Here is a 22,391-nt window from a genome sequence, read left to right on the forward strand (position 1 = left end):
GATGTCACAAACACAACACATACAAACTTACAGATTCAAAAAACAGAGCAAACCCAAAACAGGAGAAACCCACAGAAATTTACACCAGGACACATCATAATTAAAAATTCAAAAACTAAAAAGAAGAAAAACCTTTCAAGGCAGCCAGACAAAAATAACTATTTCCTAGAACGACTGACGGAGAAGGCAATGGCAAGCCACTCCAGTACTCTTGCCTAGAAAATCCCATGGATGGAGGAGCCTGGTAGGCTGCAGTCCGTGGGATCGCTAAGGGTCGGACACGACTGAGCGACTTCACTTTCACTTTTCACTTTCACACATTGGAGAAGGAAATGGCAACCCACTCCAGTGTTCTTGCCTGGAGAATCCCAGGGACGGGGGAGCCTGGTGGGCTTCCATCTATGGGGTCACACAGAGTCGGACACGACTGAAGTGACTCAGCAGCAGCAGCAGAACGACTGAACAACAACTGCAGCAATACCAGACTTCTCACCTCAGCCGTCAGTTCAGCTCAGTCCAGTCACTCAGTCGTGTCCAACTCTGCGACCCCATGGACTGCAGCACGCCAGGCCTCCCTGTCCATCACCAACTCCCGGAGGTTACTCAAACTCATGTCCGTTGAGTCAGTGATGCCATTCAACCATCTCATCCTCTGTCGTCCCCTTCTCCTCCCGCCTTCAATCTTTTCCAGCATCAGGGTCTTTTCAAAGTTCTTAGCATCAGGTGGCCAAAGTATTGATTGGAGTTTCAGCTTCAGCATCAGTCCATATAATGAATATTCACGACTGATCTCCTTTAGGATGGACTGGTTGGATTTCCGTGCAATCCAAGGGACTCTCAAGAGTCTTCTCCAACACCACAGTTCAAAAGCATCAATTCTTCAGCACTCAGCTCTCTTTACAGTCCAACTCTCACAACCATACATGACTACTGAAAAAACCATAGCTTTGACTAAACAGTCCTTTGTTGGCAAAGTAATGTCTCTGCTTTTTAATATGCTGCCTAGGTTGGTCATAACTTTTCTTTCAAGGAGCAAACGTCTGTTCATTTCATGGCTGCAGTCACCATCTGCAGTGATTTTTGGAGCCCCCAAAATTAAGTCTGTCACTGTTTCCACTGTTTTTCCATCTATTTGCCATGAAGCGATGGGACCAGATGCCATGATCCTAGTTTTCTGAATGTTGAGCTTTAAGCCAACTTTTTCACTCTCCTCTTTCACTTTCATCAAGAGGCTCTTTAGTTCTTCTTCGCTTTCTGACTTAAGGGTAGTGTCATCTGCATATCTGAGGTTATTGATATTTCTCCTAACAATCTTGATTCCAGCTTGTGCTTCATCTAGCTCAGCGTTTCTCATGATGTACTCTGCATGTAAGTTAAATAAGTAGGGTGACAATATACAGCCTTGACTAAAAAAAGTGGCAGAATATTTTTTGAATGCTTAAAAAAAAAAAAGAATTGCTAACCAAGAATTCTATACCCAGTGAAACTACTCTTCAGGGAAGTTGTAAATCTATTCAGGCTGCCATAACAAAACATGACAAAATGAGTGGCTCTATTATAAACAACAGAAATTTACTTCTCACAGTTCTGGGGCTGGAAATCCAAAGATTAGGGTGCCAACATGGTTAAGGTGAGGGCCCTCTTCCAGGTCACAGACTTCTCACTGGCAGAAAAGGAGCAAGTGAGCTCTCTTGGGGGCCTCTTTTGTAACAGCCCTAATCCTACTCATGGGCTCTCCCCCATGACCTAAAAATATCCCAGAGGACCTAATTCCCAATACTATTATGCTAAGCATTAGGATTTCAACATTTACATTTTAGAGAAATTCATTCAGACCACAGCAAGGAATAAATGGAAAAAATTTTAATGCATTTTCAAGAGAAGAAAAACTAAAAGAATATGTCACTATTCTTTTATTCCTCAGCAACTCAATCCCGGGCTGAGAAAAATTTTCTGAACAAGAAAAATAGAAATATAGGTACACATAACACATTATCTTTTCCATCATTAGTTTTCTGTTTTTCAGTCACTAAGTCACATCCTCTCTGCAAGCACACCAAGCTTCCCTGTTCTTCAGCATCCTCCAGAGTTTGCTCAAACTCATGTCCTTTGAGTCAGTGATGCCATGCAACCATCTCATCTTCTGTCACACATTTCTCCTCCCTCCCTCAATCTTTCCCAGCATTAGGCGTTTTTCCAGTGAGTCTGCTTTTTGCATTAGGAAGCCAAAATATCGGAGTTTCAGCTTCGGCATCAATCCTTCCAATGAATATTCAGCATTGATTTCCTTTAGGATGGACTGGTTTGATCTCCTTGCAGTCCAAGGGACTCTCAAGTCTTCTCCAACACCACAGTTCAAAAGCATCAATTCTCTGGTTCTCAGCCTTCTTTATGGTCCAACTTGCCATTCATACACTACCACTGGAAAAACCACAGCTTTGACTATATAGACCTTTGTCAGCAAGGTGGTATCTCCGCTTTTTAATACACTGTCTAGGTTTGTCATAGCTATTCTTTCAAGGAGCAAGCATCTTTCAATTTCATGGTTGCAGTCACCATCCACACTGATTTTGGAGCCCAAGAAAAATGTTTCCACTTTTTCCCCATCTATTTGCCATGAAGTGATGGGACCGGATGCCATGATCTTCAGTTTTTGAGTGCTGAATTTTAGCCCATCTTTTCCACTCTCCTCTTTCACCTTCATCAAAAGGCTCTTTAGTTCCTCTTCACTTTCTGCCATTAAAGTAGTATCAATCTGCATATCTGAGGTTTTTTATATTTGTTCCAGCAATCTTGACTTCAGCTTGTGAGTCATCCACTCCAGCATTTCATATCATCTACTCTGCATATAAGTTAAATGAGCAAGGTGACAATATACTGCCTTGATGTACTCCTTTCTCAATATTTAACCTGTCAGCTATTCCATGCCCAGTTCTAACTGCTGCTTCTTGTCCTGCATACAGATTTCTCAGGAGACAGGTAAGGTGGTCTGATATTTCAATTCCTTTAAATATATTCCAGTTTGTTGTAATCCATGCAATCAAAGGTTTTAGCATAGTCAATGAGACAGAAGTAGATTCTGGGGTGGAATTTCTTTGCTTTTTCTATGATTCAGCGGATGTTACCAATTCGATCTCTGGTTCCTCTGCCTTTTCTAAATCCAGCTTGTATATCTGGAAGTTCTTGGCTTGTGCACTGTTGAAGCCTAGCTTGAAGGGTTTTGTGCATAATCTTGCTATCATGTAAAATGAGTGCAACTGTACAGTAATTTGAACATTCTTTAGCACAGTCCTTCCCAACTGGAATGTAAACTGACCTTTTCCAGTCCTCTGGCCACTGCTGAGTTTTCCAAATTTGCTGATATATTGTGGAGAAGGAAATGGCAACCCACTCCAGTGTTCTTGCCTGGAGAATCCCAGGGATGGGGGAGCCTGGTGGGCTTCCGTCTATGGGGTCACACAGAGTCAGACACGACCGAAGTGACTTAGCAGCAGCAGCAGCAGCTGATATACTGAGTGCAACACTTTAACAGCATCATCTTTTAGGATCTGAAATAGTTCAGCTGGAATTTCATTATCTCCACTAGTTTTGCTTATAGAAATGCTTCGTAAGGGCCACTTGATTTCACACGCCAGGACTCAGGTGAGTGACCACACCATCATGGTTATCTGGGTCATTAAGAGCTTTTTGTACACTTTTTCTGTGTATTCTTGTCTTTTCTTAATCTCTCCTGTTTCTGTTAGGTCCTTGCCGTTTTTGTCCTTTATTATGCCTATCTTTTTGCATGAAATGTTCCCTTGATATCTCCAATATTCTTAAAGAGATCTCTAGTCTTTTCCATTCTATTGTTTTCCTCTACTTCTCTGCATTGTTCATTTAAGAAGGCTTTCTTAGCTCTCTTTGCTATTCTTGGGAACTCTGCATTCAGTTGGGTATATCTTTCCCTTTCATTTCTCTTCTCTTCTCAGCTATTTGTAAGGCCTTCTCAGACAACGACTTTGCCTTCTTGCATTTCTTCTTGCAGATGGTTTTGGTCACCAACTCTTTTACAATGTTAAAAACTTCCATCCATAGATCTTCAGGCACTCTGTATACCAGATCTAGTCCCTTGAATCTATTTGTCACCTCCACTGCATTTATAATCATAAGGGATTTGATCTGGGTCATAACTGAATGGCCTAGTGGCTTTCCCTTGAGAAGGAAATGGCATTCCACTCCAGTATTCTTGCCTAGAGAATCCTGTGGACAGAGGCGCCTGATGGGCTGCTGTCCATGGGGTCGCACAGAGTCGGACACGACTGAAGCGACGTAGCATGCATGCCTGCATTGGAGAAAGACATGGCAGCCCACTTCAGTGTTCTTGTCTGGAGAATCCCAGGGACAGAGGAGCCTGGTGGGCTGCGTCTATGGGGTCACACAGAGTTGGACATGACTGAAGCGACTTAGCAGCAGCAGCAGCAGTGGCTTTCCCTGCTTTCTTCAATTTGAGCCTGAATTTTGCAATAAGAAGTTGATGATCTGAGCCACAGTCATCTCCAGGTCTTGTTTTTGCTGACTGCATACAGCTTTTCCATCTTCAGCTGCATCTTAGTTCTCTAGATCATACTTAATGATGGAAACAAAATTTATACTGATACTTAATTACATTTAAAAAAGGCAAATGAGAAGTGAAGTTTCCACATGACAACTGAAGGAGTAAAGTACTGATACCAGGAGACTGCTGTAAGTCATATATACACTAGTAATAACTACGACAGCCACTACAAAATCTACACCAAAACAGACTCAAAACTATAAATAAATATTTTACAAATTATGAAAGACAGAATCTTAAAAAAATGTTTTAGTAATCTCAGGATGGAAAGAGAAACAAAAAACCAGAGAAAAATAACAAAATAAGAATAAAAAGGCAGATTTAAGTGTTAATATTTATCAGTAATTACCTTAAAAGTTGATGGTCTAAACAGACAAATCAAGAAAGACTGGAAGAGTATATTTCGAAATGGCCCACTATATGCAACTAACAAGAAATTCAATAACATATATTGAAAGTAAAAAGAATGGAAAAGCTAGGATGGTTTGTTTTTCATCAGAGAAACTATATTAATAACACAACCAACCAACAGGGTCAGCTTGATATACATAGAATAGTCCACCCAACAATAGCAGAATACATATTTCTTTTCAAGCATCCATGGAATATTCACGAAGACAGATTATATCCTGGGACATAAAACAAACCTCAACAAATCTAAAAGAATCAAAATAAAATAGGAGGTACATTATATAGCAATAATAGACTCAAACCAGAAATCAGTAACAGTAAGACAACATGAAAATTTCTGAACACAAATGAATAAACACTTTTTAAAAGTCCATGGGGTTCCTCCAATTAAAAACAAATTAAAAAAAAAAAAGTAAAGTGGAAAAAAAAGTCCATGGGTCAAAGACAAACACTCAAAGAAAATTTTTAAATATAAACATAAAGTGAATGAAAATAAAAACATAACATGTCAAAATATGTGGGATGCAGCTAAATCAGTAGTTAGGAGGAAATTTGTAGCAGTAAGTGCTTACGTTAGAAAAGAGGAAAGATCTCAAATCAATAACTGAGTTACTTACAAGAAAATTTTAAAAAAAAAGGCAAAATATAAATCCAAAGCAAGCAACAGAAAGCAAACAATGAAGAGCAGAAATCAACAAAATTCAAAACAGGAAAACAGAGAGTATCAATGAAGCAAAAATTTTACATTCGTCTACCATCACTAACAAAAACAAAGAGGCAAGACACAGATCCAATATTAAGATTGAAACAGGGATATCACTAAGATCTTGCAGCACTTTAAAAGATAATAAGGAAGATTTCCCTAGTGGCCCAGTGGTTAAGCTTCCACATTGTATATGCAGGGGGCCAGGGTTCGATCCCTGGTCACGGAACTAGATCCCACATGCCACAACTAACAGTCCACATGCCACACCAAAAATATCCCACATACCACAAGAAAGATCAAAAGATCAGTGTGCCACAACTAAGACTCAGCACAGTCAAATAAATAAATATTAAATAATATTAATAACATGGGAATACTACAAAACAACGTTACACTTTTAAACTGGACACAGAAAAAAATGGAACAATTTCTCAAAATCACACAACTGAAACTAAACCAAAATGAAGCCAATAATCTAAATAATTCTATATCCAGTAAAGAAAAATTAGTTAGCTGACAAAGCAGAAAAATAATCCAAAGGAGAAAGGACAGTCTTTTCAACAAACAATGCTGGAACAAGTGGGTAAAGAATCCAATCCGCCTGTGATGCAGGAGATGCAAGTTCAATCCCTAGGTCAAGAAGATCCCCTGGAGGAGGGCATGATAATCCACGGGGGTATTCTTGCCTGGAGAATTCCATGGACAGAGGAGCCTGGCAGGCTGTGGTTCAAGGGGTCACAAAGAGTCAGATACAACTGAAGGGACTGAGAATGCATGTATGCACATGCCAAATAAAAGTCTAGGCCTAAACCTCACAACCACATACAAAAATTATTTCAAAAAGGATGATGAACGTAAACATAAAACTACAGAATTTTTAGAATAAAAATTAGGTCTTCAAGACCTAAAGAAAAGGTTCTTGGGCTTGGCACCAAAAGCATAGTCTGTAAAAATAAATAAATCAAACTTCATCAAAATCAAAAACATGGTGCCCTATGAAACGATGCTTATCATTGCTAATTATTAGAGAAATGCAAATCAAAACTACAATGAAGTACCACTTCACACCAGTCAGAATGGCCATCATTAAAAACTATACAAATAAATGTTGGAAAAAAGGGATCCCTCTCACACTGTTGATGGGAATGTAAATTGGTGCACCCATTATGAAAAACAGTATGGATCGTCCTCAAAGAATTAAAAACAGAGTCACCATATGATCCAGCAATACCACTCCTGAGCATATATCCACACAAAATTATAATTTGAAAAGATTACATGCACCCTCATGTTCATAGAAGCACTACATACAATAGCCAAGACATCGAAGCAACTTAAATGTCCATCAACAGATGAATGGATAAAGATGTGGTATAGATACATAATGGAATACTACTTGCCCGTTAAAAAAGTGAAATAACACCATCTGCAGTAACATGGATGAAAAATGAAAATGAAAGTCACAAAGTCATGTCCAACTCTTTGCCACCCCATGGACTAAACAGCCCATGGAATTCTTCAGGCCAGAATACTGGAGTGGGTAACTAACCCTTCTCCAGTGGATCTTCCCAATCCAGGGATCGAACACAGGCCTCCTGAATTGCTGATGGATTCTTTATCAGTTGAGCTACCAGGGAAGCCCATAGTTACACAATGGAATACTACTCAGCCATCAAAAAGGAATGAAATAACACCAACTGCAGTAACATGGATGAACCTAGAGATTATTATATTAAGTCAGAAAGACAAATACCCTATAATATCACTTATATGTGGAATCTAAAATACAACACAAATGAACAGATCTACTTAACAGAAACAGACCCACTCACAGACGCACAGAAAAGACTTGTGTGGGAGCCAAGAGGGGGTGAAGGTGGCAGAAACCAATACAACATTGTAAAGCAATTATCCAAAATAACTAAATTTTTTAAAATGCTGAGAACTGATTAAGTTTGGCAATTTTTATAACAGTAATGTATTAATACCAATGTCAATTTCCTAACTTCTATGTCTCACCATTGAGGGGAAGCTGGGTAAAGGACACACAGGACTCCACTATTTGCAACTTCCTATGAGTTTATAATTATTTCAAATTAAGTGTTCAAAGTGTTTTTAAAAATTATGTTGAGTTGAGAGACAGGGTGCAGAAGCACAGATGAAATAAGACTGTCCATTAATTGCTAACTGTTGAGGCTAGTCTGGTATATAGCAGTTCATAAGAATGCTGCATTTTTTATCTTTTTAAATTTTTCATAATAAATAGTTAACAAAAATATAAGATGTCATATATCAAAACATTAACAGTAGTGTATTCCAGTTAGTGATTTTATTATTTTTGCTAAAAAGCATTTAAAATTTTTCTGTAAGTTTCTTGTATTTCTTAAATACAACAATTTTTTAAAAATCTTTGCTCATATTGGTCTTCTGTCCTACTTGTTTTCCTCATTTTTAAAAAGCAGCACCACAGAAAATATTTTTTAACTTGAAGTCCATTTCTTCCTCCAACAATACAGCACTTAATTTGAAATACCCAATTTAAATCTAAATATCCAATTTATATCTCATCCAACTGCACTTAAACTGAAAGTCCCAGTATCTTTTTCTAAAATTAACTGGAAGAATCTTGCTAAAATAGATCTACAATCAGTACAATAACTGACCATTATAGTAATCCTCCTAAAACAGATGTCAAAATTCAAGACACCCTAAGACATTTTAACAAGTCTAGTTGGGTTTGCATCTGCAATACTGTCAACGATATCCTAATTAACTCCAAATTGTTTTTAAATTTTATGTGGCCTTTTTTAATTTTTCAATTTTTTTTTTTTAAAAAAGAAGATGCTGAAAAGTTTACAGCCGGTAACAAAACCATGCTGAAGAATTCAACAATGTGGGAATATGAAAAAGTAACAATGATTTAGTGAATACTGAGATTCTCATGATGCAATTTTTAAAATTTTAATTATTTAAATTTATCAACCAAAAGTTATAAAATACCATTTCCCTCAATAATAATTAATTTTAATTAAGTAAATTAAAATTAAATAATGATACAGAAATAACAAGACCTGAGCTCTCCGTATCTGTAGGACCTTGGGTAAATCACAATCTGAAACTATTTCCTTATCCACATACTCAGAGTTATACTTGTTAATCTTTCAGCTCCAAACTCCTATTAACTGGTGCTCTAAAATATACTTCATAACCTCTGACCCATGATCATTCTAATGACAACCCTAAGAAAAGATTTATAACAGATGTGATATAGAGATATCAATTACATGACAAATTATAAGTAGAATATCATCCACAATAATTAAATCAGGGCTTCTTGACATCAACACTACTGACACTGCACTGGATAATTCTTTGTTGTGGGGGTTATCATGTGCATTGTAGGATGTTTAGTATCTACCCACTAGATGCCAACAGAATCCCCCAGCATGACGACCAAAAATGTCTTCAGACATTGCCAAAACCATCTCTCATGGAGAATTGGATTAAGATTAAAAATTTCCAGCGTTCTTTGGAGATGAGAAGCAGGAAGAACAGAGAATGTTTCTGTGACACAGAGGAAAAGTAAAAGGAAAGACTAGGAATGAACAAAACAAATCACAGCTAGTAATTATAATGAAAATAGCAATAGAGAAAGCTGAGAAGAAAATTCACAGGTATTCCATCAGGACCTTTGTAAGCATCTTCGATAAAGACTGCTAAAGATTTTTTACTCAGAAATTAATGAAATTAACATAATTCCTCTTCTCCCTAGCATTTATGAGGCTAAACATCTTCAAGTTACCAACTATTCTTCAATCACTGAGAACACCAACTTGAAAAACACATCCCCCACAATTAAATATAATAACCATCTATGTTTTAATCAAATGTAAATATGCTACAAATGCCATGAAAAGCAACATGAATATCCTCGAATCCTTTATGTATTTAAAGAACGGAGAAACTACATACATCTAAGTGCTACAGAGATTAAAAGTTCACACATTCCCTTTCTGGCTCTTTAATACTTAGTATAAAATCAACTCGCCCATATTTTCCACCAAACAGACAAATACCCAGTTTCCTTAGTCTATTCTTGGATAGGTCACCAGACTGGGAATAAGAGACCCAGAGTCTATTCCCAGCTGCAAACAGACTGGTAATCTCAAGCAAATTATTCACTCAGGTTAAGGTTCTACACCCATATCACGCTGACAATACTGAAAATCTGCCCAGAAACAAGCACTGAGAAACCTAGGTCTTCCTGCACCCAAAGGACAACTGCAAACGTATTTTTAGATTTCTTAAATCTAAAAATCTAAATAGGATTTTATTTATAGCAACATTTAACATACTTGAAATTTCAAAACTGTGTGGTGCCTTTATCAGGTGCCTTTATCATTGCCCTTTGTAAAATTAGTAAGAAACGCTCTTTTTAAAATCACACCATGCCCAACTGTGTAAAACTCTATATGCAAACCACACCAATAATAATTTATGTAAAATAAAACAAACAAAAAGCTGTTTTAAACGCAAGCTCTTGGTAAGGGCTTTAACTTTTTCATTTCCTAACTTTATCTAGTCTCCGACACAAGTAGTTCTTTCTTGGCACTGTAAAAAGTGCTTTACGAAGTCTGAAGAGACAAAGTGTGCCCTACAGCCTAATTCTGGAAAGGCCTTTACGACTGACTGTTCTTACCACTAAACAGGCAGGTTTTAGTAGCGCAACCAATATAAGGATAGATACAAGCGTACATTTTTTTGCTCTTGATACCAAGTAAAGAAAGTGTCTAGTAGACCCAAGTTACCCGTCTGACCTTTTCGCACACCGTAAAACTGTAAACACAATACAGTCCAATATAAGATTTGTCAAAAAAAAAAAAAAAAGCAGGGTTAGGACCGAAAGGAGGGTGTCAATTAGCGTTCGCTGGCCCCCGCTGTCAGGCAGACACTTGTTAGCCGCCGAGAAGTCACTCACAAAGTTTGCCATCTCGCTGGGGGAAGGGACCCGGACCGCGCCGCGGGCCCCGACCCGGAAGACGGGCGTCTGCGAGGCCCCACCGCCCGCCGAGGCCCGGGCGCGCCGCCACCCCGGCAGGAAAAGCCCCGGCGTCTCGGCCCCCCTCCGCCGCCTCGCTGCCCACGGGCGCACTCACGCACGCGCGCGCACTCTCACTCCCGTACACACAACAAAAGGAAGCCGTGCGAGCCGCGTGCGGAGGTTTGCTCGGGCGCTCAGGGAAGCCCCTCCCCCCGGCCCCCACCGCGCCGCCCCGGGCCTGCTCGCTCGCTGGAGCGCCCCCCGAGGGCCCGAGGGCGCGCGGATCCCTGAGGCCCGAGTCCCACCGGCCCAGCCCGCCTCCACTCGGCTCAGCCGCGCTCGCAGGCAGCTGCGGCGGCTCTGGGCCCACCATGCGCGCAGCTCCGCCTGCCGCTGAGCCGAGTTCCGATGAAATCCGCGAGGGCGAATCTGGGCTCCCACCAGGAGGGCTAGGAGGGCTCCCTACTTCCCGGGTTTCTTAAGAAATAAAACTATTACACTGAATTATCCTTGGTAAAAGTCCCCGTCCCCACCGAACCACTATCAAAAGTAGTATTTAACACAACATTCCTTACAATAAATCTTTTCCAGTAACCTCTTTAATCCTTCCTCTTAACGCTTCCACACCTTAGTTTTCTCCTTTTACTTTTCCCTTGCCTTCCTGTTTTCAACCTTTGAGCTGCATTTTCTCAAAAGAATTATCTTCCCTAAACCGTCTTTTCAATTTCACCCTTTTGAAATTTACTTTTCCAGTAATAGCAAGCTTTCTCCTAAATCCCTTCCATTACATATCCCACTTACCTACACAAACTTCTCCACAAATACCTTGTTTAATTTTTATCATCATCTACCAAATCAATTCATAAATAACTTTCTCAGGCACTGCATTTTTTGTTTGATCCTACGATCCCTCAAAGCTAACATCCCCCAACACAGAAATTTGCCCCAAACGGCCCTCAAATTTTGTGAAACTGCCAGACAGGCTACCAAAGTCACTGAAAAATCTACTTTCTAAACATCCCCCTAATAACTATCTTTCCAACTACTCTCCACCAATTCATTTGAATCACTCATGACTCCCATATTTATTTCCCCGAAGACTCTAATTATAGAACCTAATCAAATTAACACATTATCTCTGTCATTATATGTATCTACATATGCAGGTGTGTATGTATGTGTTGACAAGTATACAGGGCACCCTGCAAAACAGCAACTGTGTATTTCATTCTAATCCCTTATATATTGGATCCTCTCAAATTTACAATGAAAACTCCTTCACATGAACCAAGATTTTCAAGCATCCAACCCCTATCTTGTGAAGTCATTTATCTATGTTAAATTATCACTTTAAAACATACTGTCTCCATTTCTACTATAATCATTCCTCGTATCTTAAGATACCCATCATTGGTCTAACCCACACAATCCACTCAAAGACTCAGAGCATACCCCCACTTGCCAAAGCCCAGTGATGTATAAGGCAGGTCCGAAAAACAATTCTAGACTACTGGCAAGATTATAGTAAAGTTGTGAATTGAACAAGTGACATCCTTGGGCCATCTTAGGCCTTCAAAGTTCTGGGTGGTCTCCATAGGTTCTTCATTATTAAATTTGGTGACTTACTAAATGTAGAAATAAGAGAAAAAGGCTGAAATGACCCAGAGCTAGATTCTGAAACTAATTCTGAAGCAAAGCTGGCCTAGGATGGAAGACCAATACTATGTTTCATGCTTTGTCATATTTTTCTCACTGCCACTAAATAAGCTCTCTCTTGTCTGGCTGAGCTGCATTGCTGTGCACCTGAAACTATCACAACTTTGTTAATCGGCTATGCTCCAATGTAAAATTAAAAGTAAAATAAATAAACGCACTCTCTCCATGAAACATAAAGGAACATCAAAAACCCTGATCTGAACAGGGACAGTTAGGAAGTATTCTTTGCTCAGAGACTGAAAGATGAAAGAGTTCATTAATCATGTGAAGAATATAATGCAAATAGTAAGGATTTGAAGCATACAGCATTTTTCCCTTAATGGTTTAAAATGCCAATTACTGGGACCAGAGTAAGGCACTAATGGAGAATCTCTAAAAGCACTGTTAAGTAAGCACTTGAGAGTCAAGTCTTTGATAGTACAAGGGAAATGTTAACAGAAGACAAAGTCTGACAAAAATCAATTCTACTGTATAAAAGGACAAACAAAAGTCTAGGAGCAAAGATGCAACCAAAACACTGAAGGCCCACTCTGGGTCTTGTTCAGTCACTCAGCTGTGTCCAGCTCTCTACAACCCCATGGGATACAGCACGCAAGATGATGAAGGTTGCATGCCCTGAGCTGATAATGCTGAGATTTACAACAAAACAAAAAAGGAAGCAATGGTTCCATTTTAGCTATATTTTGGTTTTGGAACTGGCAACACCGCTCCTCTAGAAATGTTCAATAAATGATAATCAGAAATAAAGTAGGCCATATTTAGAACCATATATTTATATGCTCTCTCTTGTCTGGTGGAGTCGTGCTGCTGTGCACCTGAAACTATCACAACTCTGTTAATCAGCTATACTCTAAATAAAAAGTAAAAGTATTTTTTCAGATAATAAATGAAATGAGAAGACAGAGCAGACCAACTTCCTAAACACACTAAGAAATGTATCAGATAAAAGTCACAGACAAAAAAAGAAAATACAGAAGCCACTTTAGATCCCTTAAGACACTTCCTTTCACCATCCACCCCATATTTTCCATTTTATATCTGAACCTCTTTACAAATACAAATTATCACCACACAATTTTTGCAGAATTGTGTTTTTTAAGGCACTCAAGTAGAGATCAAAAATCTCAATGTCTCTATCATTCATTATTTTTTAAAAAACAATTATACATGACATAGTATCTATCACCTTTATAATAACATCATGGATAGCAAGGACTGTCCTTACATGCACAGAGAAGGAATAGGGTTCTGGCTTTGTTTCCTAAGGTGGCATTATGTCTTCTCCATATTTTCTCTATTACAAGCTACTCCCTGTCCTCTTCATCTTACTTATTCCTATTCAAGTCAACTCCAATCTCTTTTTTATTATTAATTTTTTTTTTATTTGAAGGATAATTGCTTTACAAGATTTTGTTGTTTTCTGTCAAACCTCAACATGAATCAGCCATAGGTATGTATATATATATTCCCTCCCTTTTGAAGCTCCCTCCCATGTCCCTCCCCATCCCTCCAGTCTAGACTGATTTAGGGTCAACTCCAATCTCTTCATTCGTTTCTATCCATTTACTAGCTTCTATCAGCTTGTCCATATTCTACTGTCAACAAATTACTCCATGTCTTTTGATTTTCATATTAGTAACCTCCACCTCAGCTTTTTTTTCCCCTTTGTCTCCTTTCTAATCCACAAATATCTCTCAGTTGAATTTATCTCAGTATACTACATGTGAATGGTTACGATTTTGCAAGTGTAATTTATTTATAAAAAACTTAAAAGAATGAAACAAATCCATCGTTTTATCTCCATCCTCACGCTACCACAATTCAGATCACTACCATCTCTTATCTGGATAGCCCCTCATCTTATCTCAAGTTTGGCTTTTCTTGGACAACCTGCTTCACAGAACTTAGCTATCCATTCTTCTTCCACTCCTTCAGCTTGATAAAAGCACCAATTGCTTTTTGTTCCCCAAGGCCACGCCCACTGTTCTATCACTAAAAAATCTCTTTGCAGTTCACATTACTCACTTACACCATTCTATATGCAGCATCTACCAAGCTCCAGAATCCCTCCCACCTTGCTCCCCACAAAGACTTCAGTCCTACTTTGTCCCACATTCAGCCACTATTCTCAGTGACTGAGGTGCGGAAGACCTTTCTGCACACTACACTGACCTTCAACTCCTAAAACCTGGATCTGCACTTCAGCCACTTACACATATATACTGAAAACAGGTCATCAATTGGAAGTGCAGTGCCACTAGGACTGTAACTTTAGAGACCTTTTTTTTTAACCACAACTACTTTATTTTCTAGGTCTACACCTGCTCTTCACCTCCTTCTGGCTTCACTTATCTCCCTACACAATTTAAATCTGTCCATCAACCATTTTAATACTGCCCTCTCCAGAATATCATGACTTCCCATTACATTCACCATGCATTTCCCCAAGGAAAGACAATCTTCACCATCTGTTTTATCCACACCCATAGACTGGGTGTTAAGCATCACCAGAAAGCCAGGAAATCTTCTACAACTGACTTATTCTAAATACAACTCTCCATCTCATTGACTAATCCAAATCATTTTCATATTTAAATCCTTAATCTCATCAAATAATCTCTTCCATAAAATTCTCTCAGATCACAATTTCTCCACCTGTAATCAAATCCTCTTTATAGCTTCTAAAATGCTGTATCTTTTCATCCATCTGTTACTTCTTGCCTTCAGTTTTGGAAGAAGAGTTGTTCGTCCTTCTTAAAATAAACTTAAGACAATTCCTATAGCTGATGCTTCCATATTCTCCCAACTCACTCAGTCCTTTAACCCTATGGACCCTGGTCTCCAAACTACTCTCTTGAAGACCAAAAAAATTCCATGTACCAAATCCTATGGCTCACCACCCAAGTTCTTATTCTTTTCAGCAATGACACTTGATCTACCTCCTTTGATTTAAATCACTTTATCACAGCATTCTGGGGCTTCCGAGGTGGCGCTAGTGGTAAAGAATCAGCTTGCCAATGCAGGAGACATGAAGAGGCGTGGGTTTGATCCCTGGATCTGGAAGATCCCCTGGAAAAGGGAATGGCTACCCACTCCAGCATTCTTGCCTGGAGAATCCCATGGACAGAGGAGCCTGGCAGACAACAGTCCATAGGGTAAACAGTCAAGACACAACTAAAACAACTGAACATACAGGCATGCACACACAACACAGAATTAAACTCCGGTCTCTCTGGTTGCTTCTTCTGTCTCCAATGACTACTACCCTCTTTTTAGCTCAAAGAATGGGTCTTTTCTGTCCAGGAGCTCTCTCCAGTTCTCTGCCTCTCGGGGTTTCATCCCTTACTGCTGTTTCTACATTTTCTCTCCTCTTATGGATACCTTCCCCCAGCTCCCCAAAATGATCTATAAATCATTACCTTCTGCTACAATCTAACCTATTCCTGAGGAATTAGAATACATAATTATTGCTTTTAAACTAAATTCTTCAATGATTGTTTCAAATTACATTTCAATCATTAGTCCAGATAATTTTATAGCCATCAGCACCCTATCAAACCCAGAGTTAGTAGCTTCAGTTATCAACTGTGCGTACTTATTCCCAAATCTCCACTGGACTCCTTCCTCAGCTGGAGCGGTATTTCTAACTCTAGCTAGACAATACCCCTTGGATACTTCCACTGGTGCCTCACACACTGGTCAATGTGTCTTAAAACTAAAGTAGCCATTCTTCCCCATCAACATGGTTCTGTTAAGGGACATAATAATTTCTTTTAATGACACCACCATTCTTACAGTCACCCAAATTAAAAACCCTGGAGTTCCCCTTTTTTTCTCCACTGTTTCCCAAAGCCCTTTTGCCATCAAACCCTTCAATTCATTCTTTCAATTATTTCTTACATGGCTCCCTTTCCTTTTAATCCCATTACCACCATCCCAACTTTGATTCTCTGTACTTCACACTTCTGTCATGCCTTCTTTGTCTTCTAGTTACTAGGTTCTCTTCATTGCAAAAAAAAACAGAGAAACGAACAAAACAGGTCACCAGATTAACACTCTTAAACCCACTCAAAAATCAATGGTTCTCCATTACATACCGAGTCAAGTTAAAACTCTCTATATTTCCAAAAAATAGAAACTACTCAATTTTCCAATAATCATGGAATGGATAAACACACTGGTTATATTCACATAATGAACCCCACAGAGCAATGAAAAAGAATGAATCTCACAGTCATATAGTGAGCACAGGAAACCAGATACAGAAGTATGATTCCCCTAATACGAAACATACAAAACTACTCTGTGTGACAGAGGTTAGTATAGTAATTACTTTTGGTTGAAGGCAGCATAAACTTAGAGGAGACACATGAGGAAACCTTCTGGGATGTTGAGAATACTTATATTGAATTGGGTGATGATTACATAAATGTAAACCTAAGAGAAAAAATTAAACTGTACTCAAGATTTGATTTCCTCAGGGTATATGCCCAGTAGTGGGATAGATGGGTCCACTTCCGTGGTGGCTCAGAGGGAGAAATGTAAAGCATCTGTCTACAATGAGGGAGACCCAGGTTCGATCCCTGGGTGGGGAAGTTCCCCTGGAGAAGGAAATGGCAACCCACTCTAGTATTCTTGCCCGGAAAATCCCATGGATAGAGGAGCCTGATAGGCTACAGTTCATGGGGTCGCAAAGAGTCGGACACGACTGAACGACTTCACTCACTCACTCAAGACTTGAGCATTCTATATAAGTCATTTCTCAACAAATTTTTAAGAACCACTTCAGCCTGGATATTTAGATATCTATTTAACTTTATTTTCCTCCATTCATCAACATGAACCCTAAATTCCAGTTCATGTAGACCACCAATTACTTAATATATCCAGAATTTTTCTATCAGTCATATCACTTCTTTCTGGAGTGCCAACCCTCACCATCATGCCTGCTGTAATCTTATTTATCCTTCGAGCTCTAAGCTATGTACCAATTCTTCACAAAGTTGAAGCTGCCATAGTACTGTCACAGACAGATGTGTACACACTTTTGTCCCAGGACAAACTCTTGAAGAATATGAACATGTTTACGTCATATATAAATGTGTATCCTTCACACAGCCTACCATAGAACCTTGCACACATTAAGTATATAAAAACATTTCCTGACTGAATAAATCCTGGCAGACCATCAAAAGTACCCTCCAATCTAACCCCTCCTTCCCAAACCCATCTATCACTGTCTTCACTCACAGTTCATTCCTTGGCTTACCTATTTAATCATTCAACAAACAACTGAGAACCTACTTATGCAAGAAACTGCATCTATTCTAATGTACCCCACCAAACTATCCAAAGAGGTAATCCAATTGCAGTTGCTGCCTTTTTACATCTTTCCCCAACTCCAATTTCCTAGTCATCTTCCCCTCTTCTCTCCATCCAATCACATCTCACACCCTCATTTATAATCCTCCTGTTATCAAACTAATTCAAGTCCTTCTTAGTTCCTCCTGTAGCCTCCAAACTGGGCTTTCCTCACCTCCAGTCATACTCTGCCACCACACTATCCCCAATCTATTTTGTATGGTATAGCTATCATCAGATTAAGGTATCTAATACACAGTCCTTGATTCAATTCTCTACTCAAAAAAGTTCAATAGCAGTACATTAATGATATATGTTCAGTTCAGTCCCTCAGTCCTGTCTCTTTGCGACCCCATGAATCACAGCATGTCAGGCCTCCCTGTCCATCACCAACTCCTGGAGTTCACTCAAACTCATAATGATATATGTTCAGTTCAGTTCAGTTCAGTTGCTCGGTTAGCATGCTTTAAATCCTAGATTAACGTACTTTAATCCTCAAACCCTCACAATAACCCTTCCCAGAAGGTGTAATGATTATCAATTTCCTGATGAGAAAACTGGGTCTCAGAAAGGAAGTAATTCTCTCCACAACCATGGAAGAGGTAAACAGAAAGGCCAAGACTAAAACCAAGCTTGTTTGCTTACCAAGCACAACACTAGGTCATATCAAATACAAACTACTTAGCTTAGCTTTCAAGGCCATCCATTTTCAACTCAACCCCAACTAAGCCTTCCTACCTTATGCCATACTCATGAACTCTTCATTACAAATTACAGGTTATGATCAATTAATTCATCATGAAATCAGTTTAGTAAGTGACAGCCATCTTTTTCTTCTTTTTAGTCAAAGAGAACAAACAACTGAGAAAACATATGGTGCATCCACCATGGTAAGGACAGTTACTGTTATTGAAACTTTGTGTTCTAAACATACACACATTCATATGTGCATATAGTAGGTGAAGACGTGAAACATTTTCCTTACTGTGGACCATAGTAAAAAAAAAAAACTAAACTAAAACCAACTCACTCTTCTCCACCTCTCCTTGACTTCTCACCACCACGTTCTTGCTTCTGTTAATTCCTCAGGTTGGAATGTTCTTTCCAGTAATTTCAGAATTACCAGTCAGAATCCTGTCTGTCCCTTCAAAGACTAGCTAAAATGTCACTTCCATGCTACTAAATGCAGTCCCAGGCTTTCCCTTAATCAAATATTTTTTCCACCTTTTAACTTCAGTAACATTTCGTACTTTTCTCCTAATACATTTGTGATCATACTGTGTAGTCACCTGTGCTCAAGTCTAGCCCCTCTATTAGAATTAAATCCTAAAGGATTTATCCCTGATTGCATCTAACAATGCTTTTGAACGTAACAAACGTGCATCATCTGTTGACTAAAGAAAACTCACCCCTTTACTTTCTGAAACTTATTATAAATCAACATCATAATTTCCACTACATTTCAAACTTCTGAAACTCTCATCCTTCACAGTCTTATCATCTTCCTCCCCAAATCAGCCATTTCAAATAGTCCTCTACTTTCAGTCTTCTCTTGCTTCCCTTTAACCATAACCTGTCACATATAACTTTCTTTCAGAATCATATTTTCCATCAAATAACACCATTTCTTCTCCATCTGCTTATATTCCACTTTATTCCTAGTTCTCTAACATCCATAATGATAAGTCTTACATTCTTTCCTTTTCTCGTCAACTAGACTTCAATTATTTCAATTCATTTATGGTGAACATATTTCCATCAGCCTCATTAAATCCTTGTAGAAAAAGTCAGGTTATGAATAAACTGAAACAAACAAAACGTATAGACAGTTCGGATAAATTATCTCAGACACTCTCATTCATTCATTTATTCAACAAACATGCGTCTACGGATATATACCCTCAATTTTCTTGTCTATTCTATTCTGTAATTCAGAAAGCAGCTCTGAAAAAAGCATTCAGGAAAATGCCAGGATAACAGAGCCAAGTTGACTCATTCTCTTCACTCACAGAGACCAAGTAACTTGTGGGGTATACAGGCTCAAAACAAAGGAAAAACTAAAAGTTTTACTAGATATAGCTGAGAACTGACACCATCCCCCCACAAGCTGTTCCAAAGGGAGCTCAAAATCTACCCAGCAAAGGTGAATCTGAAAAGGAACAGACCATTAAGAGTAGCTAAAATGAAATAGGCAGAAAGCATTCAGACAAAAATAGATTCAGACTCTAGGTTCATTCTAGGGCTGCAAGAGAAATTTGGAGCAGTTTAGTTCCTCTCCTGAGATCTCTAAGGAATCTTTTCAAATATCCAGCTAAAGTTTGGGACATGTAAATCCTCTCCCCAAACCTAAGCCAATATTCATTTCTCCATTCTCTGAACTCCTAAAGCAATTATTGTCTATAAAACTCATTTGGGAACTTAATCATAAACCATCTTGTAATGAACTGTTAACAAACAGAGCCAGAATTTATTTACATATTAAAGTCAGTGTGGTCTTCTTTAAAATAGTTACCTTGGGAGGCTACCACTTATTTATTCACTCCATCTATCCAACCATCTGATGCACTTAACCAACATTCATCCAGTACCTACTGCCACTGATCAAAATATTTCCAAATTCCTCTTTGGGAGTATATCGCAAAGTCAATTAATAAGTCAACCAAGAAAATCATCCCCATTTCTGTGCTAACTAAATCTAAACCAAAATTATTTTTTATTCACTCTATTTGATACTAACAGATCCAGGATATTTCTAAAAATCAAATCTTTCAAACTAAAAGAATTTGTCCCAATAAGACCATTCAGAATAACATTATGCCAGTATTATTTGTAACTGTGCTATCCTAGAGAGATTATGAACTCCTACAGGATAGGGACCATATTTTACTCATCTTTACCCACCCCTCAAGCACACTACAAGTACTCAATAAATAAGTAAATTGAATAGAATATGCTAGATATCAAATCAGAAAAGATGTTCCAAAAACCTTTTGAACACCACCACTCAAAGTGACTACCAAAATACAAAAATTCTCATTTGGAGGTATACTTTTGATACTTGTTTTAAAAAATCAGTTTTCTGAAAGAACTGAGGGTTGTGGGGAGAGAATGGAGGATTGTTGGAGAGATGGGAGGAATGTGGGAGAAAAACAATTGTGTGAGAGACAGCAACATGGGCTCCCCTTGTGGCTCAGTGATAAAGAATTCGCCTGCCAATGCAGGAGCCACTAGAGATGCAGGTTTGATCCCTGGGTCTGGGATGGAAATCCCATGGACAGAAAAGCCTGGCAGTCTACAGTCCATGGGGTCTCAAAGAGTCCAACACAGCTATACGACTGAGCACACAAGCATAAGCAGTATGGAACAGAACAGGAAATTTGGAGAAAGAAAGGGTAATTTGTGAAAGGAGTAATCGTGAGAGTGAGAAGATACGGAATGTGGGGATACATGTGGAATTGTAAAAGAGATGGAGATTCTGGGAGGAAAAAGAACAGTGGATTTTAGAAAAGAATAGGGAATTGTGGGGGAAAAAGAAAAAGTCCATTTTCTGAAATCTTACACTGTTATGAGATTACTTCACAACTGTATTTCTCCCTCTAAAAGAATAAAAATACCATAAATTCCTTGAGGGTAGAAACTTCATTTAACACTTTTTTTATTAAATCCCCAAAATGAATTAGACAGATTCTTAAAACAGCTAAAGATCTCTAAGCAGTCATTTAGGCCTGAGGTAAGAAAATCAAAATTAAACCAGCCTCCAGTTCCAAACCAGATTTACTCAGATTAAACTAGCCTCAAATTAGAAGAGAACCTTTGGTCCCACCAAAAGGTTTCTGCAGGACTATTACAGTTCCATTCTAATCCATTCTGTTGTCTTCCCTTAAATCTAAAGGCATTCCCCAGTTAGACAGCCCTTTGTTCTTCACTACCTCCAATACACACAGTCTCTCTCTCTCACACACACATACACGATTTTGTCTGTAATACATAATGCTCAACAATTTCAGTCCCACTACTAACAGTAAGGTGAATTCTACTTTCTATCAGTCATTCAACAACTACTTATTAAGCACTTAAGAATCAAGCTGTTATGAATTTTCCCAGAAATTATAGAAAGTGTCAGCTCTAGAGTAGGTTACAATCTAGCTACTATTTGCAAAACAAACAGAAAAAATTACCATAAACAAATATAAGATTTAGCACTATAGAATCAACATGTGAATGTTGTTCTTATTCAACATGTAAGGAGGAGTCTCAAGAGCTAGGGTTACTTAAAACAAGACTCTTGGGGAGCAAGACCTTTCTATACTCCCAATATCTGTCACCCTGACTCGGGAATGTCGAACCTCACACCAAATTTCAAAAACCAACATTTCAAGAATCTACAATATATGAGCAGCATGCTCTTTCCCACCATATTCCCAACATATTAGTGACTTAAATATGCTAATTTCCTTAATGACTGTCACAAATCTGTCTCACCACTGTACTTTAAATCTCCTTCAGAGCCAACTATATCCAAATGTCTTGAGAATTCTTTACCTTTTCTTCAGCCTCCCACA

The 22,391-nt window shown here is 38.6% G+C and overlaps 1 protein-coding gene across 7 annotated transcripts in view; it reads right to left on the reverse strand.

Moving 5' to 3' along the window:
• ZNF148 (zinc finger protein 148) overlaps window positions 1-22,391 on the reverse strand; it is a 147,969-nt gene that overhangs the window by 122,423 nt on the left and 3,155 nt on the right. The window contains exon 1 of one of the 7 annotated variants that reach the window (XM_055397771.2): window positions 10,690-10,930. The exons of the other annotated variants lie outside the window; for them this stretch is intronic. The gene's annotated coding sequence lies outside the window, so the exon portion shown is untranslated. Of the gene's footprint in view, window positions 1-10,689; window positions 10,931-22,391 lie in introns of those variants that run through there. 7 annotated transcript variants of the gene reach the window in all.

Source organism: Moschus berezovskii, chromosome 1 (genome assembly GCF_049115385.1).
Source record: "Moschus berezovskii isolate FMDL1 chromosome 1, NW_MosBer_1.0, whole genome shotgun sequence".
NCBI classification, from domain to species: domain Eukaryota; kingdom Metazoa; phylum Chordata; class Mammalia; order Artiodactyla; family Moschidae; genus Moschus; species Moschus berezovskii.